The sequence below is a fragment of the Leptodactylus fuscus genome, chromosome 5 (assembly GCF_031893055.1).
Source record: "Leptodactylus fuscus isolate aLepFus1 chromosome 5, aLepFus1.hap2, whole genome shotgun sequence".
Classification (NCBI taxonomy): Eukaryota; Metazoa; Chordata; class Amphibia; order Anura; family Leptodactylidae; genus Leptodactylus; species Leptodactylus fuscus.
This window is the reverse complement of record NC_134269.1, coordinates 34,813,978-34,836,691: the sequence shown is the minus strand read 5'-3', so window position 1 is coordinate 34,836,691 and position 22,714 is coordinate 34,813,978. Positions and strand designations below refer to the sequence as shown.

General features: G+C 46.7%; 1 protein-coding gene across 1 annotated transcript in view; it reads left to right on the top strand.

The window, feature by feature from the left end:
- The window catches only part of LOC142202649 (caspase-7-like), a 436,926-nt gene that overhangs the window by 225,073 nt on the left and 189,139 nt on the right, over window positions 1–22,714 (top strand). The gene's annotated exons all lie outside the window — the stretch shown is intronic.

Genomic DNA, 22,714 nt, shown 5'->3' with positions numbered 1-22,714 from the left:
GAGTTCTGCGCACCCTTTAATATTAAGGCTGGAGCTTTACATAATATATAGGTACTGTATACCCTATAGCTGCTATGGGGCTCTTGGTGACAGGGGGCCCATAACGGATTGATCCTATAACTGTTCCCTTTTCTCTTAGAGCCATGAACCAATACTATTGGACTGGGGTGCCATGCTTTGCCCTTTACCTTCCATCAGTTCTTCTCGGGACTTGCAGTTGGTGCTGATGATTAAACAGTTATAAGTAGAGATGAGCCACTAGTATTTGATCGAGTAGGTATCTGATAGAATACTACGTTATTCAAAATATTCGTACTCGATTGAATACTACTAGCTTTTCGCAGTAAATATTCGATTCAGAGCCAGCGTTGATTGGCCGAATGCTATAGAGTGTATAGCATTCGGCAAATCAGCGCTGGTTCTGCAGCAGGCTCGTCCTTGCTAGTCGTGAGAGCTGGCAGCTTGCTGTTACGAGGGAGCTTACTTTTTGTCATAGGAATGAATTGACCAGCGTTGATTGGCCAGTGTACAGCATTCGGCCAATTAACGCTGGTTCTGCCGGAGGCTCGTCTGTGAGGAGGCGGAGTCTAAAATTGGACCACAGCAGTCTCCATTGTGGTCCGTTCTTAGACTCCGCCTCCTCACAGATGAGCCTCCTGCAGGACCAGAGTTGATTGGTCGAATGCTGTACACTGGCCTATCAACGCTGGTCAATTCATTCCTATGAGAAAAAGTAAGCTCCCTCGTAACAGCAAGCTGCCAGCTCTCCTGACTAGCAAGGATGAGCCTGCTGCAGAACCAGCCTTGATTTGCCGCAGGCTCATCTTTGCTAGTCGGGAGAGCTGGCAGCTTGCGGTTACCAGGGAGCTTACTTTTTATCAGCGCAACTGCAAGCGCTGTACAGTTAAAGTGCATGGACCCCATAGACTATAATGGGGTCCGTGCGCTTTAACTGCACAGCGCTCCTCCTAAACACTCTCCTCCTGCTACTCATGGACTTAGTGACTCTCCTTTAGTCGAATAATGGTTTCCCCAGAAACAAGCATTTTTTCCCATAGACTATAATGGGATTCGATATTCGATCGAGTAGTCAAACATTGAGGCTCTACTCGAAACAAATATCAAATATCTCACTGTTATCTCTAGTTATAAGTTATGTTATGTAGAAGATGACTGGGAAGTTTCTCTAATATAGGAGAAAAGAGCCTCACACTGTCCACCAGCAGGTAGCAATGGTGGTGTCTCTAGCTGTCCATGTTATTGCTGTGGTGCTGAGGCATTATAGGATTGGCAATCTAAACATCTGATCTGGAGCACACAGGAGGCTGAACTGCAGGAAGGGTGCGATAGAAAATCAGGCCAAGGGGGTAGGGATGGAGTGTTTTTGTAACAAGGTTTTATATCCGCACGTTCTCATATAATAAATCATTGGATGTAGTTTTCTACTACGTCCTGTCCTTCTGTACTAGTGTCTCCACATCTGCAGAGTATTAGCACACTACAGGGTTTCATTGTTCTCTGCTGCTCCTCTCAATCCCCCTGATACATTCAGCCATTATTACATCGGGGACTGAAAAAAGAAGAATAAATTGTGTTTGCTATGTTGTGTGGATAACATGGCGCTAACTGGGGATCATCTCCTAAGACTTTCGGCCATTCACCCTGATATTTATATATGTAGTTTTTGACTAATTTTTATTTTTTTCTTATTTTGGAACATTGTTTCTTTGGCTGGTTCCTGACGATTATTTGTGAACTTCAAATTTTATTGTACAGGGATCAAAGAATTCCTATCCAAGATACGTATGTATACCCAATGGATGGAGGGAATGAGAAAGGTGAACATAAAATTGTAGTTCTGTTGTTGGAAGGGTATAGGACAATGATAACTGAGACGTTGGAAGAGTGTATGGAGGATGGGAGCTGAGAAGGTGGAGGAGCGAATGGAACATGGAAGCTGAGATGTTGGAGGAATGTTTTGAAGATGGTTGAGATGTTGGACACGTGTATGGAAGATGGCAGCCAAGATGTTGGAGGGGATTATGAAAGATAGTAGCGGAGATGTTGGACAGTATATGGAAGGTGGTTGTTGAGATGATGAAGGACTGTATCAAAGATGGTAGGTGAAATGTTGTAAGGGTATACTGAAGATGGCAGCCAAGATTTTACATGGGTGTGTGGAAGATGATTACCAAAATGTTGCTCTTATGACAGGTGGTAATTGAGATGTTAGACTTGTATATTGAACATAATAGCTGGGATGTTGGACGGTTGTATGGAAGATTATTTATGAGATGGTGGACAGGAGAATGACAACTGTAATTTTTATGTGTATCTGGAAGATCGAGGCTGTCATATTTATTATGTAGAAGGTGATAACTCAGATGTTAGATGGGTGTATGGAAGGACTTTGGAAAGGTTTATGGTAGATGAGATTTTGGAAAATCTATATTGAAGATGGTAGATGAGATGCTAGATGGTTATATGGAAGCTGGATAGGACAGGAAGATGGCAACTAGAATTTTGGTTGTGTAGAAGATAGCGGCTATGTTGCTTTTTATGGAAGGTAGAATCTGAGATATTGGTGGGGTTTATGGAAGATGGTGGCTGACGTTGCTTTTATGGAAGATGGTAGCTTAGATTTTGGACAGGTGTATGGAAGAAGGTAGATCAGATGTTAACATAGTGTGTGGAAGAAAAAAACCTGACATGTTGGAGGGGTGTATGGAAGATGGTGGTCGACATTTTGGTTGCAAGGAAGATAGCATCTGTGGTATTGATCAAGGGTGTAATGGTAAACTGTGAATCAGCTTTTGTATGATAACTATGTACTACAGTGTATGAACATGGGAGCGCTGATGGTTGAGGGATGTAAGATGGTGGCTGAGATGTTGGAGATTAGTCTAAGATGTTAGAGAGCTATATTCAAGATGGTGTTTGTGATAGGTTTGTGTGTCTGAAAACACACATGGACTCCTTGTTGGTTTTTATGCAGATTTTTTTTAGCTAAATTCAGGAGGGTAAATATAAAGGAAGGCCTCATACTTCTTCCTGCTGATAAAACTTCTATAGCTCAAAAAAATTGCAGCAAAAGCTGCATCAAAAAAAGCAAAAAAAACATTCTATGTGTGTCCAGCCTTTAGTCATTGGTAGCTGTTGGGATGCTTGGGTACCATATAATAGTATGGCAGTGTGTTACTGAATGTGAGGTTTATATAGGAATAGAGAGATGTCAGATATATATGACAGGGGGTGTAAAGTATATGTAAGATTATAGGATTATAGTTGTATAGTATATATGATAGGGAGTTGCGTAGTATACAAGATCAGAGGTGTCAGGTATATATATCTATATGAGTCTTTGGTACAGGCACATATGCTGTGGATCTGAGGTGTACATGAGATGGTGGATATGTGTGTACAGTCATGGCCAAAAGTTTTGAGAATGATACAAATATTAATTTTTACAAAGTCTACTGCTTCAGTTTTCCTAATGGCAATTTGCATATACTCCAGAATGTTATAAAGAGTGATCAGCTTAACAGCAATTACTTGCAAAATCAATATTTGCCTAGAAAATGAACTTTATCCCCCAAAACACATTTCAACATCATTGCAGCCCTGCCTTAAAAGGACCAGCTAACATCGTTTCAGTGATTGCTCCATTAACACAGGTGTGGGTGTTGATGAGGACAGGGCTGGAGATCAATCTGTCATGATTAAGTAAGAATGACATCACTGGACACTTTAAAAGGAGGCTGGTGCTTGGCATCATTGTTTCTCTTCTGTTCACCATGATTATCTCTAAGGAAACAAGTGCAGTCATCATTGCACTGCACAAAAATGGCCTAACAGGGAAGAGTATCGCAGCTAGAAAGATTGCACCTCAGTCAACAATCTATCGCATCATCAAGAACTTCAAGGAGAGAGGTTCCATTGTTGGCAAAAAGGCTCCAGGGCGCCCAAGAAAAACCAGTAAGCGCCAGGACCATCTCTTAAAAGTGTTTCAGCTGCGGGATCGGGCTACCAGCAGTGCAGAGCTTGCTCAGGAATGGCAGCAGGCAGGTGTGAGTGCATCTGCACGCACCGTGAGGCGGAGACTCTTGGAGCAAGACCTGGTCTCAAGGAGGGCAGCAAAGAAGCCACTTCTCTCCAGAAAAAACATCAGGGACAGACTGATATTCTGCAAAAGGTACAGGGAGTGGACTGCTGAGGACTGGGGTAAAGTCATTTTCTCTGATGAATCCCCTTTTCAATTATTTGGGACATCTGGAAAACAGCTTATTCGGAGAAGACGAGGTGAGCGCTATCACCAGTCTTGTCTCATGCAAACTGTAAAGCATCCTGAAAGGGGCTCTATCAGCAAAATCATGCCGATAGAGCCCCACATATGCGTGAATAGCCTTTAAAAAGGCTATTCAGGCACCGTAAATGTTATATTAAACTACTCCCCCCCCCCCCCGTTTTAAAATAAAACCCTAAAAGAGAATGTTATCTACTTACGCATCGTGCACTGTGGGCGGGCATTCTGGGTGTGTCTTCATCTTCATCCACGCTTCTTCTTCCTCCGATGTCCTCCAGTCCCGTCCTCCTCCGGCGCTCACGAGCGGACACTGATATAAAAAAATGGCCTGGGCGCATGCGCAGTAGCATGCGGCTGCTACTACGGCTAAGACTGATCCCCACAATCACAGGATTCAAGAAGGCCCTGAAGACTCACCTATTCAGGAAGGCCTACAACCCCCAATAACACTATCACCACACCACCATCTGTACAGTCTCCCCCTCTCCTTCTGTCTCTACCCCCTTCCCCCATAGATTGTAAGCCCTCGCGGGCAGGGCCCTCTACTAGAGATGAGCGAACACTAAAATGTTCGAGGTTCGAAATTCGATTCGAACAGCCGCTCACTGTTCGAGTGTTCGAATGGGTTTCGAACCCCATTATAGTCTATGGGGAACATAAACTCGTTAAGGGGGAAACCCAAATTCGTGTCTGGAGGGTCACCAAGTCCACTATGACACCCCAGGAAATGATACCAACACCCTGGAATGACACTGGGACAGCAGGGGAAGCATGTCTGGGGGCATAAAAGTCACTTTATTTCATGGAAATCCCTGTCAGTTTGCGATTTTCGCAAGCTAACTTTTCCCCATAGAAATGCATTGGCCAGTGCTGATTGGCCAGAGTACGGAACTCGACCAATCAGCGCTGGCTCTGCTGGAGGAGGCGGAGTCTAAGATCGCTCCACACCAGTCTCCATTCAGGTCCGACCTTAGACTCCGCCTCCTCCGGCAGAGCCAGCGCTGATTGGCCGAATTCCGTACTCTGGCCAATCAGCACTGGCTAATGCATTGTATTGGCGTGATGAAGCAGTGCTGAATGTGTGTGCTTAGAACACACATTCAGCTCTACTTCATCGGGCTAATAGAATGCATTGGCCAATCAGCGCTGGCCAATGCATTCTATTAGCTTGATGAAGCAGAGTGTGCACAAGGGTTCAAGCGCACCCTCGGCTCTGATGTAGCAGAGCCGAGGGTGCACAAGGTGTAGTTGAGCTAAACACACACATTCAGCACTGCTTCATCACGCCAACAGAATGCATTGGCCAGCACTGATTGGCCAGAGTACGGAATTCGGCCAATCAGCGCTGGCCAATGCATCCCTATGGGAAAAAGTTTATCTCACAAAAATCACAATTACACACCCGATAGAGCCCCAAAAAGTTATTTTTAATAACATTCCCCCCTAAATAAAGGTTATCCCTAGCTATCCCTGCCTGTACAGCTATCCCTGTCTCATAGTCACAAAGTTCACATTCTCATATGACCCGGATTTGAAATCCACTATTCGTCTAAAATGGAGGTCACCTGATTTCGGCAGCCAATGACTTTTTCCAATTTTTTTCAATGCCCCCGGTGTCGTAGTTCCTGTCCCACCTCCCCTGCGCTGTTATTGGTGCAAAAAAGGCGCCAGGGAAGGTGGGAGGGGAATCGAATTTTGGCGCACTTTACCACGCGGTGTTCGATTCGATTCGAACATGGCGAACACCCTGATATCCGATCGAACATGTGTTCGATAGAACACTGTTCGCTCATCTCTACCCTCTACTCCACTGTGCTAGTCGGTCACTGTTAGTATTATATTTACCTGTATATTTTGTGTATTGTATGTAACCCCCAAATGTAAAGCACCATGGAATTAATATAATAATGTAAAGCACCATGGAATTAATACAATAATGTACAGCACCATGGAATTAATGGTGCTATATAAACATAATAAATAATAATAATAATAATAATAATTCTAACTGTCAATATAAGCTTTTGTTACTCATAATATGATTGCAATTATATTTCTGTATGTGATAAAAACATCTGACAAACACACATAAAAACCAGAGGGCAGCAGATCATGTGAAAATATAAGATTTGTGTCATTCTCAAAACTTTTGTCCATGACTGTAGATGATTCTGTGGGTCTGGGATGTATACAAGATACAAATGAGCTTTATTAGCATTACCAAAGAATAAAACATTTGGTGTTGCCAGAGCAGAAAAGGGGATTGGGGGTTGGGGGTGGTGGAGGGGGATGGGTACGGGGTCTGTGGCTTGGGGTTTGAGTGTCCTTAGGGTCTCGCCGTTCTTGTTTGGGGCGTGCGGGTATCGGTGGGTATGGGGTAAACAGGTGATGGGGGGCACTTAGTGCTGTTCGGGTGGTGGGTGAGGGGTTTAATAGTCTCTGGGGGGTGGGGGGTTTAATAGTACATGCGTCTCATCTTCCTCTTGTTTGGTGACAGCTGGACACGTATTGGGCAGCGATCTCCACAGTGGACTCTTCTTCTCCCAGTAGGATGTAGAGTTTCCTCTTCTCGTCTGCAGATATGAAGTCTGGGATGTGGGCAGAGAGTCTTTGGTAGTAGACGGCCCTCACAGCTGAGTATTTGGTGCAGTGTAGCAGGAAGTGGGTCTCGTCTTCTAGGGCCCCCTGGTCACAGTGCTGGCACAGTCTGTTCTCCCATGGCTTGTACGTCTGCCTGTATCGCCCCGTCTCTATCTCTAGGTTGTGGGCGCTCAGTCTGTACCGACTCAGGGTCTGTCTGTGCTTGGGGTGGGGTATTCTCTCCAGGTAGGAGGCCATGGTGTAGTCCCTTTGTAGGGATTGGTACACGGTGAGTTTCTTGGAGTTATTTATTTCGTTCCTACATTCTTCAATGTACTGCTCTCTGTTTGCCTCTGTGGTCGCCTTTATTTCGGCCTTGGTTATCATCTGTTGGTGTTTTTGGTTTGGTGGTTGGCTGTTTGGTTGGTGGGTGTCTGGTTTGCTCAGGTGGCTTAGCCATGCTTGGTGGTGGTAGGAGTCGGGCTTGCTCCCCTGAATGTGCACCTGGAATGCTAGCGCCCTCTTCTGTATGGTGAGCCATAGGGGGAGTCTGCCTAGCTCTGCCCTGCAGGCCATGTTGGAGGTGCTGCGGTGGACATGGAGCAGGTATTTGCAGAACTCCAGGTGGAAGGTCTCTGTTGGGCTAGAGTCCCATTTTGGCTGGTCTGGGTAGGTGGCTGGGCCCCAAACCTCACTGCCATAGAGAAGGATCGGGGAGATGACAGCGTCAAATATCTTCAGCCAGACCCTCACCGGTGGTTTGAGGTGGTATAGGTGTCTTCTGATGGCGTAGAACAGACCTGGGTAAAGCCCGGCCTGCGGGCCATATCCGGCCCTCTGACTGATTCAGACCGGCCCGCACAGCTTGACTAGGGAAGTGTGTCTAGGGAGGCGTCTCTTAGTGCCAGCAGGACAGTGCAAGAAGATGGAGATGTGTGGTGTGTGTCATAAGGTACTGGGGAATGTGAGATTCAGGGTGTGTCTATATGTGTCTGTCTGTCTGTATATGTGTGTGTGTGTCTGTGTGTCTATATGTGTCTGTCTGTCTGTTTGTGTGTGTGTCTATATGTGTCTGTCTGTCTGTATGTGTCTGTCTGTCTGTCTATATGTGTGTGTCTATATGTGTGTGTCTATATGTGTGTGTCTATATGTGTGTGTCAGTAACCTAGGGTCAGAGATGGAAGGGGAATGTTATACTGGGGCAGAGATGTCAGATGGAGGGGGGACATAAAACTGGGGGAGAGATGGAGGGGGGGCATGAAATGGGGCAAATGAGGGGGATATGAAACTGAGGGAGACATGGAGGGGGGGACATGAAACTGGGGGTAGATGAAGAGGGCACTTAAACTGGGGGGACATTAAACTGGGGACAACTGGAGGGGGAATTAAACCTTGGAGGAAGCTGTAGGGGGACCTGTCTGCCTCTAGTTGCTCCCAATTTAATGTCACCCTCCAGTAACCCTACGGTTTAATGTCTGCTTCCCGATTTTAATGTCCCCCTCTAGTTGCCCCCAGTTTCATGTCCCACTCCAGCTGTCAATTTATTGCCCCCCTCCAACTACCCCCACTGTTTAATGTCCCCTCTAGTTTCCACCAGTTTAAACTGGGACACCAGGAGAGGGACTTAATACTGTGGGGCAGTTGGAAGGGAACATTACAATGTGGGGGCATATAATGTACGAGTGACTGTAGGAGGATTCTACTGTGTGTGGGCACATGGAAAGATGATTGGGAATGGGTGGAGTCAACGTAGAAGTGGGTGGAGCTAAATTTGCCGTGGCGCTGCCCTCTAGCATAGTTTCAATTTCTTATGCGGCCCCATGGGAGAATTAATTGCCCACCCCTGGTGTAGAAGGTTCTGCAGGCTTTTGCTTTCAGGGTTTCTATTGCTGTTTTGAAGAAGATGTATATGAGATTATGAGTTTGGGGTGTATATGAGGTTGTGGGTCTGCGGTGTAGATGATTTTGTAGGTCTGGGGTGTATATGTGATTGTGGGTCTGGGGTGTAGATGACATTATGGGTCTGGGGTGCATATTAGATTATGAGTCTGGGGTGTATATGAGATTATGAGTCTGGGGTGTATATGAGATTATGGGTCTGTGGTATAGATGAGATTAGGGGTCTGGGGTGTACATGAAATTATGGGTCTGGGGTATATAGGAGATTATGGGTCTGTGGTGTAGATGAGATTATGGGTCTGGGGTGTATATGAGATTATGGGTCTGTGGTATAGATGAGATTAGGGGTTTGGGGTGTAGATGAGATTATGGGTCTGTGGTATAGATGAGATTAGGGGTCTGGGGTGTAGATGAGATTATGGGTCTGGGGTATATAGGAGATTATGGGTCTGGGGTATATATGAGATTATGGGTCTGGGGTGTATATGAGATTATGGGTCTGGGGTATAAATGAGATTATGGGTCTGGGGTGTATATGAGATTATGGGTCTGTGGTGTAGATGAGATTATGGGTCTGTGGTTTAGATGAGATTATGGGTCTGGGGTGTATATGAGATTATGGGTCTGTGGTGTAGATGCGATTATGGGTCTGTGGTTTAGATGAGATTATGGGTCTGGGGTGTATATGAGATTATGGGTCTGGGGTATATATGAGATTATGGGTCTGGGGTGTAGATGAGATTATGGGTCTGGGGTGTAGATGAGATTATGGGTCTGGGGTATATATGAGATTATGGGTCTGGGGTGTATATGAGATTATGGGTCTGTGGTGTATATGAGATTATGGGTCTGGGGTGTATATGAGATTATGGGTCTGGGGTGTAGATGAGATTATGGGTTTGGGGTGTAGATGAGATTATGGGTCTGGGGTGTAGATGAGATTATAGGTCTGGGGTGTATATGAGATTATGGGTCTGGGGTGTAGATGAGATTATGGGTGTGGGGTGTATATGAGATTATAGGTCTGGGGTGTAGATGAGATTATGGGTCTGTGGTATAGATGAGATTATGGGTCTGGGGTGTAGATGAGATTATGGGTCTGGGGTGTAGGTGAGATTATGGGTCTGGGGTATAGATGAGATTAGGGGTCTGGGGTGTAGATGAAATTATGGGTCTGGGGTATATATGAGATTATGGGTCTGAGGTGTAGATGAGATTATGGGTCTGGGGTGTATATGAGATTATGGGTCTGTGGTATAGATGAGATTAGGGGTCTGGGGTGTAGATGAGATTATGGGTCTGGGGTGTATATGAGATTATGGGTCTGGGGTGTATATGAGATTATGGGTCTGGGGTATATATGAGATTATGGGTCTGGGGTGTAGATGAGATTATGGGTCTGGGGTGTAGGTGAGATTATGGGTCTGGGGTATAGATGAGATTAGGGGTCTGGGGTGTAGATGAAATTATGGGTCTGGGGTATATAGGAGATTATGGGTCTGAGGTGTAGATGAGATTATGGGTCTGGGGTGTATATGAGATTATGGGTCTGTGGTATATATGAGATTATGGGTCTGGGGTGTAGATGAGTTTATGGGTCTGGGGTGTATATGAGATTATGGGTCTGGGGTGTAGATGAGATTATGGGTCTGGCATATATATGAGATTATGGGTCTGGGGTGTAGATGAGTTTATGGGTCTGGGGTGTATAAAATAAAGAGTAATCCATGTGATGAAGTTGTATGACATGAGTCTGGATGTAATGTGCGTGTAGACAGCGTGCTGTGCGTAGAGGACACGGGGCGTGTGATTCCCAGTAATACATGTCAGATGTGTCCCTGCAGGAGGGAGATGATGCTTATTCTCCCCCCGAGCCGCGGCCCTGCACATTCTGCTAGTAATTAATAGGGCAGAATTAACCCTACATTGGGCTGACGTAAAGGAGAACATGTCAATGGATCTTACTGTCATATTGGGATATTGCTGGTTATTAATTTCCCCATGGTGCGGCTATTAAAGGATTATTTTGTTTTATCTTATCTTATCTTAAACCTTGTATATATTCAGACAATAAATGGATCCCACTGGTAGAAAAGAATAGGTGTACAGCAGGTACCCTGACTCTTTTTGGGCATTTGAGGCTGGGTGTTTTTGCCAATCCCCTTTTTTTCCTCTTAAAATAAACTTGTCTCGGGATATCCTGAAACTGTCCTGTGACGCAGAGGAGATATATATATATATATATATATATATATATATATATATATGTAACATATCGATAGCCACAACAGGGACCAGGACTCATGTAAGGGACTACATGCTCTGTACACTGCTGCAGAATATGTTGGCACTATATAACTTGTAAGATAAATGTTGCATTTAAGGTTGGTACATTAGGGCCACTTTTCAGTCTTCTTTGATGTTACTACCAAGAGGTTAAATATAACATGCCATCTGGTGGTCTGAAATGGAACTGCAATATTACTTTCATACAGGAAACTTGACAGTATACATGTTTTATTATAAAAACAGAAATAAATGTATATAAGTGGCCAATATTGTAAAAAGTATTGGGACAGCGGGACAGTCCTGCATATGCTGTACCGCAGTTACAGGCTGCCTCAGTTGCATACAATGATGAGCCGTCCGCTCCCTGCTTCACCATTCTTCCCGGGAGCTATGGCCCCAATGTGATGACATCACTTACATCGCATCTGCAGCTCCTTGAAGTCTCCCAATCCGAGACAGCAGGTGAGAAAGGAGAGGTGAGTATTAGTGTTTGGTTTTTTTGTGTGGTAGGAGAGAAACATTAACCTGTGGGGACAACTGCAAGGCTATGAAGGTGACCTTGGATTAATTTTTAAAGATGAGAATCTCATCTTTTTTTTTTTTAACTCGTTTTATTGAAGAAGACGAAGTAACATAACATATTTTCCTGCAGTCAGGAAAATACAGGCAAAGAAGTTCAAAAATAAAATACAAAGAAAGTTTCAAACAAACAAAGATCTGCCACTACGCCGACCCACCTCGGTCCGCCATTAGAACACACACAGGGAAATGCAGCAGTAAGCAAAGCGATACGACAACTCCTACTCAAGGTACAAAGGCGCTGAGCGCATGGAGGGGGGCGAGTACTGGGTAGCAGGAGAAGCACACCACGCTCCCCAGACCTTAAAGAATTTCTGGGGGCAGCCCAGGGGTGAACCTGCCTTTTTGGCCACCCGAGGCAGACGACAGAAAGCTGCCCCCCCTCCCCGGAAGGAGGGGGCGGGGTGGAGCGAAGGGGGCGTGGCGGTTGGCGTTAGCCATATCTCACCATCCACTACAGCTGTGAACATGAGACTACCATCATTTTATAGACAACCATCTTGGCTATCTCATATATAAATGTGACTTGTAACTATTTAGCATATTATTAGTTATGCAGATTCTTGTCATGTAACTACATTGTTACTGTTTTGCTCCTGGTGGTGGAAAAATCTTTTCCTTCTTGTATAACCCGTACTCACATTCCCTAATAGCTCAGGGTGTTCTTAGGTGATTCCCAAGTGAAAGGTCACTGGTTCAAATTGAGAATCAGCTATAAAGAAGATTTTCCAAGAAAAGAGAATCAGCATCATCCAGCTCATCGATAGCAATCTCTCAGCCAAGAAGATTGCCAAACTGCATCATGTGAGTGCCATGTGAATCTGTACAAGAGGTGGACGTCCAGGCAAAATATTGGCTCATAGCAAGGTCTACAAGGTAGACTGGGCTCTGCCCTTTGCCATTCCTGTGCTATGTATGGTTGGCCTTAGCTGCCACAGGAAGAGAACCAGTCATATATGTCCGCCATCAAAGGAATGCCATGCGCTGAAGAGGCGGTGGACACTGGAGTGTCGGGGATAGTTGAGGATGATTTATTTTTAATGTTTCACCTTCCCTGGCCTCCTCCCTGAGTCCTGAATTGCATAGGCAACCCTTTTAATATCCTATCCCTGTCCTATTATTCTACCCCTGTATTAATAACCTACCTGTTCTTAATACCTTACCCATGTCTTATTATTCTACCCGTGTCTTAATATTCTGCCCGTCTTATTATTCTTTGCCGTCTTAATATCCAACCACTGTATTAGCATTTTACCCATGTCTTGATATCCTACCACTATCTTATTATTCTAGCCATGTCTTGATATCCTTCGCCTGTCTTGACCATATTACAGAACCATGCAGTGTTCACCAGCTGTTGCCAAACTACAACCCTTACCATGGCCACGGGCCGCCTGACATGCTGGGAGTTGTACTTTTGCAGCAGCTGAAGCGCCATGGGTCGGCGACCAGTGAAATAGGGAATTATAAAAACACAATTTACTTAATAGCCGGGCGGAGATAATTGAATTAGGATCCGGTACGTGAACCCATTGCAGCACTGCAGGGCCAGATGTATTTCCAGGAATCAGGAAAGTAAACATGAGCTGAGACATAGACATCCTGCTGCTGCCGTCCCTATATGTGCAGTGATCTATAATATACAGTAGACCAAAGTAAAATCGTGGATTGTCTGGGATTTGGCATGAGACAAACACCGTAATCAGTAACAAAACCGGAGAGAGCCAAAGTACCGGGTGCGGGTTATCTTCTCACAGTGACGGATCCAGGGTTTGCGGGGCCCTGGGCAATTGACTTTGGCGGGGCCCTACGCGCAGCGCGCCACAGCAAACTAGGCCCCGCCCACTTTTATGTTGACTCCGCCCATTCTCATTCATTTTTCATGTGATTCCACACAGTATAATCCTCCTACAGTCACCCGTAAATTATATGTCCCCCCTCCATCTCTCCCCATTTTCATATACACCCTTCATCTACCCCTAGTTTCATGTCCCCCCCCTCTATCTCTGTCCCCAGTTTCATGCCATTCTCCCCCTTTATCTGCCCACAGTTTCATGTCCCCCCCCCCGTCTCTGTCCCAGTGTCATGCTGTTCTCCCCCCCCTCTATCTGCCCCAGTGTCATGCTGTTCTCCCCCCCTCCATCTGCCCCAGTGTCATGCTGTTCTCCCCCCCTCTATCTGCCCCAGTGCCATGCTGTTCTCCCCCCCTCCATCTGCCCCAGTGTCATGCTGTTCTCCCCCCCTCCATCTGCCCCAGTGTCATGCTGTTCTCCCCCCTTCATCTGCCCCAGTGTCATACTGTTCTCTCCCCCTCCATCTGCCCCAGCGTCATACTGTTCTCACACACACTCACCTTCCCCCGCAGCTCTCTCCCTCATACACATATTGTAGGCGCGATGTGACGTCATCACATTGCGACTACAAATGCCGGAGCTCAGCGTTAAAACAGGAGCTGAGCTGTGACAGCTCCTGCTTTAAACGCCTATGTATTCAGCTCATCGGCGTCCGTAGGAGGGGACATGCTGACCCAGGACCGGCTCCAGGTTTTTATGGGTCCTTGGGCGACAGAGCCTCAGTGGGCCCCCTTGTAAAGGAGGCGGGGGAGTCGAGACACTGCGTCACAGATGAAGCGAGTGACGTCATGCAGGAGTGTGGCGTCACCAACGCCATACCTCCCAATTTTCAAAGAGTAGAAAGAGGGGTAAAATGTGCGGCGCGCTCTGCTTTTATGTTGATTCCACCCATTCTCATTCATTTATCATGTGCTCCCACACAGTATAATCCTCCTACAGTCACCCGTAAATTATATGCCCCCCCTCCATCTCTCCCCCAGTTTCATATACACCCTTCCTCTGCCCCAGTTTCATGTCCCCCCCCTCCATCTCTGTCCCCAGTTTCATCACGTTCTCCCCCTTCATCTGCCCACAGTTTAATGTCCCCCGTCTCTGCCCCAGTGTCATGCTGTTCCCCCCTCCCCTTCATTTGCCCCCCAGTTTCTTTGGGCCCCCTCCATCTCTGTCCCCAGTGTCATACCGTTCTCTCCGCACCCCCTTCATCTTCCCCAGTGTCATGCCGTTCCCCCCCTCCCCTTCATTTGCCCCCCAGTTTCATGGGCCCCCTTCATTATGTTCCACCTTAATATTTAATACAAAACAAACACTTACACTCACCTTCTATCACTCACCTTCCATCGTTCCCCCGACGCTCCTCTCTCTCACTCCAGTCCACTGTGACCTCAGTTCCTGCTTAGCTGCGGCCCGGCTTGCGTGTGTAAGCGTGATGCCGGGCCGGAGCTTTAAAGCAGGAGCTGAGCTCACAGCTCCTGCTTTAATCGCGATTCAGCTCATCGGCGGACGGACGCCGATGAGCTGAAATCGTGACAGGCAAGTGCCGGGGGGCCCCCAGAGGCTCTGTGGGCCCCGGCACTTGCCCGACTATGCCGAGCTGACCGGGACCATTTTGTTAGGGCCGGGCCACGGGGCCCCGCTAAGCGCGGCCCTGGATTCGCCCCTGTCTTCTCATACATGTAGCGTCCCTCCTGATAACCTGCCCACAATAAAGATGGGTGTCTGACAAGTGCCAGACCATACAAACTTCCTACATTCATGGTTGTATCCACTAGCACCTGATGAAGACAACAGACTGTCACCGTTAAGATGGTGACAGAAAATCTTTAAGATTCAGAAAAATATTTTAGCATTTATGTTTGCAGAAATGTTTAACTTAATTGTCTACAAATCTAAATATTGGCAAGTTTGTAGGAAAATCTCTTGTAATGTTGTAGAATAAACATAAACCAAAGTTAGGCAGAGTTTTAAAGGCTTTCTGGAACCATCTCAGGCCCGGTTCATATCCGTGCATGGGTTTCTGTTCGAGGACCTCCCGAATGGAAACCTAATCCGCATAAAAAAGCGGTTACCTGGAAAACCCACGAACCCCATAGAATGTAATGGGGTCTGTGCAGGGTCGGACTGGGGTGTCTAGGGCCCACCAGTGGAATTGTTTCTAGGGGCCCACCATCAGGACCCCTGCAGACCAACGATACCGAGACAGGGCGGCTAAAGGTAATAACATGTCGGGAGCCATGCTGCTCACCCGCCATGCAATGTGCAACAACATACTACCTAAACCCACTGCTACGCACTGTATGGAAAGTGATCAGCATGGCTCCTAGAAATGTTACCATTACCTGTAGCCACGCTGTCCTGGAAGAGCTGATCTGCAGAGGTCCTGGCTGTTGTATCATCACAGATGTAATATTGATGGCCTATCCTAAGGACAGACCATCAATATTATAAAGTTGGATAAAAAGATCTGTCCAGGAATTGGAGCAACTCATGTGCTGGGAGGGAGGTGTAAAATAAAAAATAAATCAATAAAAAGTGCCTTCACCTGTCCCCATTGCTCCATTGTCCGCCGCCAGTGTCCATTTAGTCTTGTGCCGCCGCCTCCTTGCTGGGAGTCCTGCACCTCATGTGACCACTGAAACCAATTAGATACAGGATTTCCAGAAATAAGACCATGAGACTGAACAGACACAGGCAGGAGGATAACGGGGTGCTGGGGACAAAAGCTCAATGAAAAACACTGCGTCTCTCTGTTGCACCTAATCCTTAAAGAGGACCTTTCACCATTTGGGGCACAGGCGGATTAATACACCGCTAGAAAGCCGACAGTGCGCTGAATTCAGCTTTCCCATTCTGTGTCACCGGTGAAGAGCTATCGGTGCCATTACCGTAGCTATTCAGTGTCAGAAGGGCGTTTTGTGTTGACCCCGCCCACTTGTTAATTTTTCATGTGCCCGCACACAGTATAATCCTCCTACAGTCACCCGTAAATTATATGTCCCCCCTCTATCTCTCCCCCAGTTTCATATACACCCTTCATCTGCCCCCAGTTTCATGTCCCTCTTCCATCTCTGCCCCCAGATTCATGTCCCTCCATCTCTGCCCCCAGATTCATGTCCCATCCATCTCTGCCCCCAGATTCATGTCCCACATCTCTGCCCCCAAATTCATGTCCCTCCATCTCTGCCCCCAGATTCATGTCCCTCCATCTCTGCCCCCAGATTCATGTCCCTCCATCTCTGCCCCCAGATTCATGTCCCACATCTCTGCCCCCAGATTCATGTCCCTCCATCTCTGCCCCCAGATTCATGTCCCTCCATCTCTGCCCCCAGATTCATGTCCTCTCCATCTCTGCCCCCAGATTCATGTCCCCACATCTCTGCCCCCAGATTCATGTCCCACATCTCTGCCCCCAGATTCATGTCCCCTCCATCTCTGCCCCCAGATTCATGTCCCCTCCATCTCTGCCCCCAGATTCATGTCCCCTTCATCTCTGCCCCCAGATTCATGTCCCTCCATCTCTGCCCCCAGATTCATGTCCCCCATCTCTGCCCCCAGATTCATGTCCCTCCATCTCTGCCCCCAGATTCATGTCCCTCCATCTCTGCCCCCAGATTCATGTCCCCCATCTCTGCCCCCAGATTCATGTCCCTCCATCTCTGCCCCCAGATTCATGTCCCCCATCTCTGCCCCCAGATTCATGTCCCTCCATCTCTGCCCCCAGATTCATGTCCTCTCCATCTATGCCCCCAGATTCATGTCACATCTCTGCCCCCAGATTCATGTCCCTCCATCTCTGCCCCCAGATTCATGTCCCTCCATCTCTGCCCCCAAATTCATGTCCTCTCCATCTCTGCCCCCAGATTCATGTCCCCCATCTCTGCCCCCAGATTCATGTCCCCCATCTCTGCCCTCAGATTCATGTCCTCTCCATCTCTGCCCCCAGATTCATGTCCCCCATCTCTGCCCCCAGTGTCATGCCGTCCTTTCCTTCATCTGCCCCCAGATTCACGTTCCACCTCCACATTAAACTTACCTTCTCCTCCGCTCCCTCGCCGCCTCTCTCGCTGACACATGCGGCTGAAGGAAGGAGCTGACACAGGTCAGCTCCTCGCTTCGCCGCTGCCCGCCTCTCTCCCTGACACACGCGGCTGAAGCTGCTCGCGTGCTCGCTTCGCCGCTGCGTCTCTCTCTCTCGCTGACACATGCGGCTGAAGCGAGGAGCTGACCTGTGTCAGTTCCTCGCTTTGCTGCTGCCGCCTCTGGACGCAGATCTGAGTTGAAATCGGGACATACCTCCCTCCAACCGGGACCGCGGGACATGTCACCCAAATCGGAACTGTCCCGCGGAAATCGGGACGGTTGGGAGGTATGCTTAAGGGTTAAACAAATGTACACATATACATATTAAACATTACATTTTACCAAAAAATGGAAAAAAAATATACTCACATTTGTGAAGTAGAAAGGTGATGCTCTGATCGAAGCAGCAGCAGACTTCTCTCTGTCCCCTCACAGTACGATGTGAGCGATGACTCACTGCTGGGAGGGGGAGGGGGAATTCCGGGCAGAGAGTTCTACATAGGAAGGTAGCAATAGCTACTGCAGCTGCTGTCCCGGAGTCTTCAGTTCTCCCTGGCAGGAGGCCCCTCGGTGTAAGTGTCGGGGCCCTGGGAAACTGCCTGCAGCCGGGCATCTTTAACCATTACAGTGCTGCTGGCAGCCGGGGCCCCGAGCTTACAGATCCGGCCACTGCCACTATCAAGTGCTCAGTTTGCCAGTGCAAATGCATTGGTTCAGGGGCCCGACCCGGCCACTGAAAATCCCGATCGGGCCCCTGACCAATGCTTCTGCATTGGGAAAATGAGCACTACGGTAATAGTCAAGGCTGGGGCCCACCGGGGGATCCCCCGGCACCCCGGCGGGCCAGTCCGACCCTGGGTCTGTGTGCTTTCCATATGAAAAATGTGGAGAGAAACGTAGTGCTTGCAGAACTTTTCTCTCCGCATTTTTCATTCGGAGAGGGGAACAGAATGACCCAAATGCAGATGTGAACTGGGCCTAAGGCTGCTTTCACATGGTCAGGGTTTGGCTGGATATCACACTGACCCATTCATTGCTATGGGACCGTACACATGACCGTGAATTACATGATCCCGTGTGTGCGCCAACGATCTGGGCCACACAATACAGAACAGGTCCCATTCCTATCCTATTTTCAGCCCTGGCTTCCATGGCTCCTATTCATTTAATTAATGGGGCCACAGAAGCACGGCCCGTGCATAGGCGGCACACGGGGACATTCGCATGTGCGCCGCTCGTTCCTTTAATTTACACGGTTAAGTGCAACGAGCCTTAGGGTTAGTTCACAGTGAGTTTTTTGCAGATGGAAAAATGGAAAAAAACTTGCGGCAGAATCAGCACTGATAAAAAGACTCCAGTTCTTTTTCTGCGCGGAACACATTGATGTCAATAGGAGGCTTTTTTTTCCAGCTCTGAATCTGATGTGAATTCAACACCAAATTCAGCGCTATTTTCCTTCGTGTGAATGCACCCTAAGGGCTCGTGCACACGGAGTTAACACGAGCGTATTTTAGCATAATACATGTCTATAGAATACACGTGTAAAAATAACACTCCCATTGACTTCAATGAAATCTTTTACACGTGTAAAAAAAACGCGCCAAAAAACACGAGAGTGGTCCGTCTCCCAGCACCCCTGCAAATCTGCTGGGGGCTACAGCGCTCCAGTGAGTAGTGGCTGTTTCTGGTATTACATCTCAGAGCAGCTCAGTCCCATTGTAGTGAATGAGACTGAGCTGCAAAACCAGAAACAACCAATAATAAAAGTGCCTGATAAGCAATGACTTCTCGGTACTGAAGCTTTGCAAGACTTAATTATAAGGTTAAATGTTAATGTACATGTGGTCCTAATTTTCTGAATGTAATATTAATTCACTTTGCTTATATAGCGCCATCATATTCCACAACACTTTACAGACATTGGGGTCACTGTCCCATAGAGGGCTCACAATCTACATTCCTTATCAGTGTTCTTTTGGAGTATGGGAAGAAACCGGAGTACCCAGAGGAAATCCAGACAAATATGGGGTGAACATACAAACTCCTTGAAGATGTTGTCTTTTGTATACTGCCTCATAATGCATTAAAGAATGATTTCCAGTATATACATTACCGTATACACATGGATACAAACAGCACATGATTATAAAAGTTATAAATGCTTTGAATGACCACCAGGGGGCAGTACATTACAACAAGTCGCCAATTTGGTGAAAATCTTAGACACAGAAAATAAAGTAAAACTGTTGCATTTCTGTATGTACAGTATTTCCTCCTTCCTTTACAAGTCGCTATATTAATACTGTTTTATCCTGTATCTGATACTTTTTTCAGTTCAAATCAGACCAAAGTTATAAAAACCTAAAAGTGGATTGTCCCAAGAATAAGAAAGTCTTCCAAAAACAGCCCTACATCTGTCCATAAATTGTGCAGCCTCATCAGGTTCTTGTCAGTAATAAAAGACAATTACCTATCGCAAATAAAGGAGGCGAAGATTGAGGCTGAGAGAAAAACTGCCAAGGAAAGTAAAAGTAATCCAAAATTATTCTTCAATTACATAAATAATAAGAGAATAAAAACTGACAACGTGGGCACTCTCAAAAATAATCTGGGTGTAATGGTGGAGGAGGAGGAGGAAAAAGCACAAGTATTAAATGCCTTCTTCTCTACAGTGTTTACACAAGAAAATCCATTGGCCAACAACATGATTAGGGGGAATGGTAACTCTCAATTAAATGTCACCTGCTTAACCCAAGTAGAAGTGCGGCGCCGCCTGCAAAACACTAAAATAGAGAAGTCGCCCCGTCCAGATGTAATACACCCCCGAGTTCTGAGGGAATTAAGCATGGTCATAGATAGACCCTTGTATCTAAGATTTAAGGATTCAGTAATGACTGGGTCTGTTCCACAGGATTGGCGAATAGCAAATGTGGTGCCAATTTTCAAAAAGGGGTGTAAAAGTGAACCTGGAAACTACAGGCCAGTAAGTTTAACTTCTGTGGTGGGAGAGATATATGAGGGCTTTCTAAGAGATGCTATCCTGGAGTATCTCAATGTAAATAATCTTATAACACCAAATCAGCATGGGTTTATGAGGAGGGTTTATGAGGGATTGGTCCTGTCAGACTAATCTGATCAGCTTCTATGAGGAGGTCAGTTCAAGGCTGGACATGGGTAATGCAGTAGACGTGGTGTATCTGGACATGGGTAATGCAGTAGACGTGGTGTATCCAGACATGGGTAATACAGTAGACGTGGTGTATCCGGACATGGGTAATGCAGTAGACGTGGTGTATCTGGACATGGGTAATGCAGTAGACGTGGTGTATCTGGACATGGGTGATGCAGTAGACGTGGTGTATCTGGACATGGGTGATGCAGTAGACATGGTGTATCTGGACATGGGTGATGCAGTAGACGTGGTGTATCCGGACATGGGTAATGCAGTAGACGTGGTGTATCCAGACATGGGTAATGCAGTAGACGTGGTGTATCTTGACATGGGTAATGCAGTAGACGTGGTGTATCCGGACATGGGTAATGCAGTAGACGTGGTGTATCCAGACATGGGTAATGCAGTAGACGTGGTGTATCTGGACATGGGTAATGCAGTAGACGTGGTGTATCCGGACATGGGTAATGCAGTAGACGTGGTGTATCCAGACATGGGTAATGCAGTAGACGTGGTGTATCTGGACATGGGTAATGCAGTAGACGTGGTGTATCCGGACATGGGTAATGCAGTAGATGTGGTGTACCTGGACATGGGTAATGCAGTAGACGTGGTGTATCTGGACATGGGTGATGCAGTGGACGTGGTGTATCTGGACATGGGTAATGCAGTAGACGTGGTGTATCTGGACATGGGTAATGCAGTAGACGTGGTGTATCTGGATATGGGTACTGCAGTGGGCATGGTGTATGTGGACTTTTCAAAGGCTTTTGATACTGTTCCACATAAACTGTTGGTATGCAAAATGAGAATGTTGGGACTGGGGGAAAACATATGCATTTGGGTTAGCAACTGGCTCACTGATAGGAAACAGAGGGTACTTGTTAATGGTAAATATTCAGACTGGGCCACAGTCACCAGTGGGGTGCCACAGGGGTCAGCATTAGGTCATCTCTTGTTTAATATCTTTATTAATGACCTGGTAGAGGGTTTACAAAGCAGGGTGTCTATATTTGCAGATGATACTAAACTTTGTAGGGTAATTAATAATGAGGAGGATAGTAGAATATTACAAGGGGATCTAAGGAAACAGGAAGCATGGGCGGAGATTTGGCAAATGAAGTTTAATGTTGACAAATGTAAAGTAATGCACTTTGGGCGACGTAATAAAATGTATGTACTATGTACTAAATAGAAAATTACTGGCTAAGCCTGCCAACGAAAAAGACTTAGGGATTTTGGTGGACAGCAAGCTTACCTTTAGTGTCCAGTGCCAGGCAGCTGCTGCCAAGGCAAATAAAGTTATGGGATGCATCAAAAGAGGTCTAGATTCTCATGACAAGGACATAGTTATGCCTCTATACAAATCACTGGTACGGCCACACATAGAATATTGGGTGCTATTTTGGGCCCCGATATACAAGAAAGACCTAAGTGAACTAGAAAAAAGTGTAAAGACGGGCGACCAAAATGATTAGGGGAATGGGTGGACTGGAGGACAACGAGAGATTAACAAACTTGGGGCTATTTAGTTTAGAGAAAAGACGTCTACAGGGAGATCTTATAACAATGTACAAATACATGAAGGGACAATACAAAGAACTTTCTAAGGATATTTTTACTCCTAGGCCAGTGACAGTGACAAGGGGACGTCCTCTACACCTAGGCCGGTGACAGTGACAAAGGGACGTCCTCTACACCTAGGCCGGTGACAGTGACAAGGGGACGTCCTCTACACCTAGGCCTGTGACAGTGACAAGGGGACATCCTCTACACCTAGGCCGGTGACAGTGACAAGAGGACGTCCTCTACACCTAGGCCGGTGACAGTGACAAGGGGACATCCTCTACACCTAGGCCGGTGACAGTGACAAGGGGACGTCCTCTACACCTAGGCCGGTGACAGTGACAAGGGGACATCCTCTACACCTAGGCCGGTGACAGTGACAAGAGGACGTCCTCT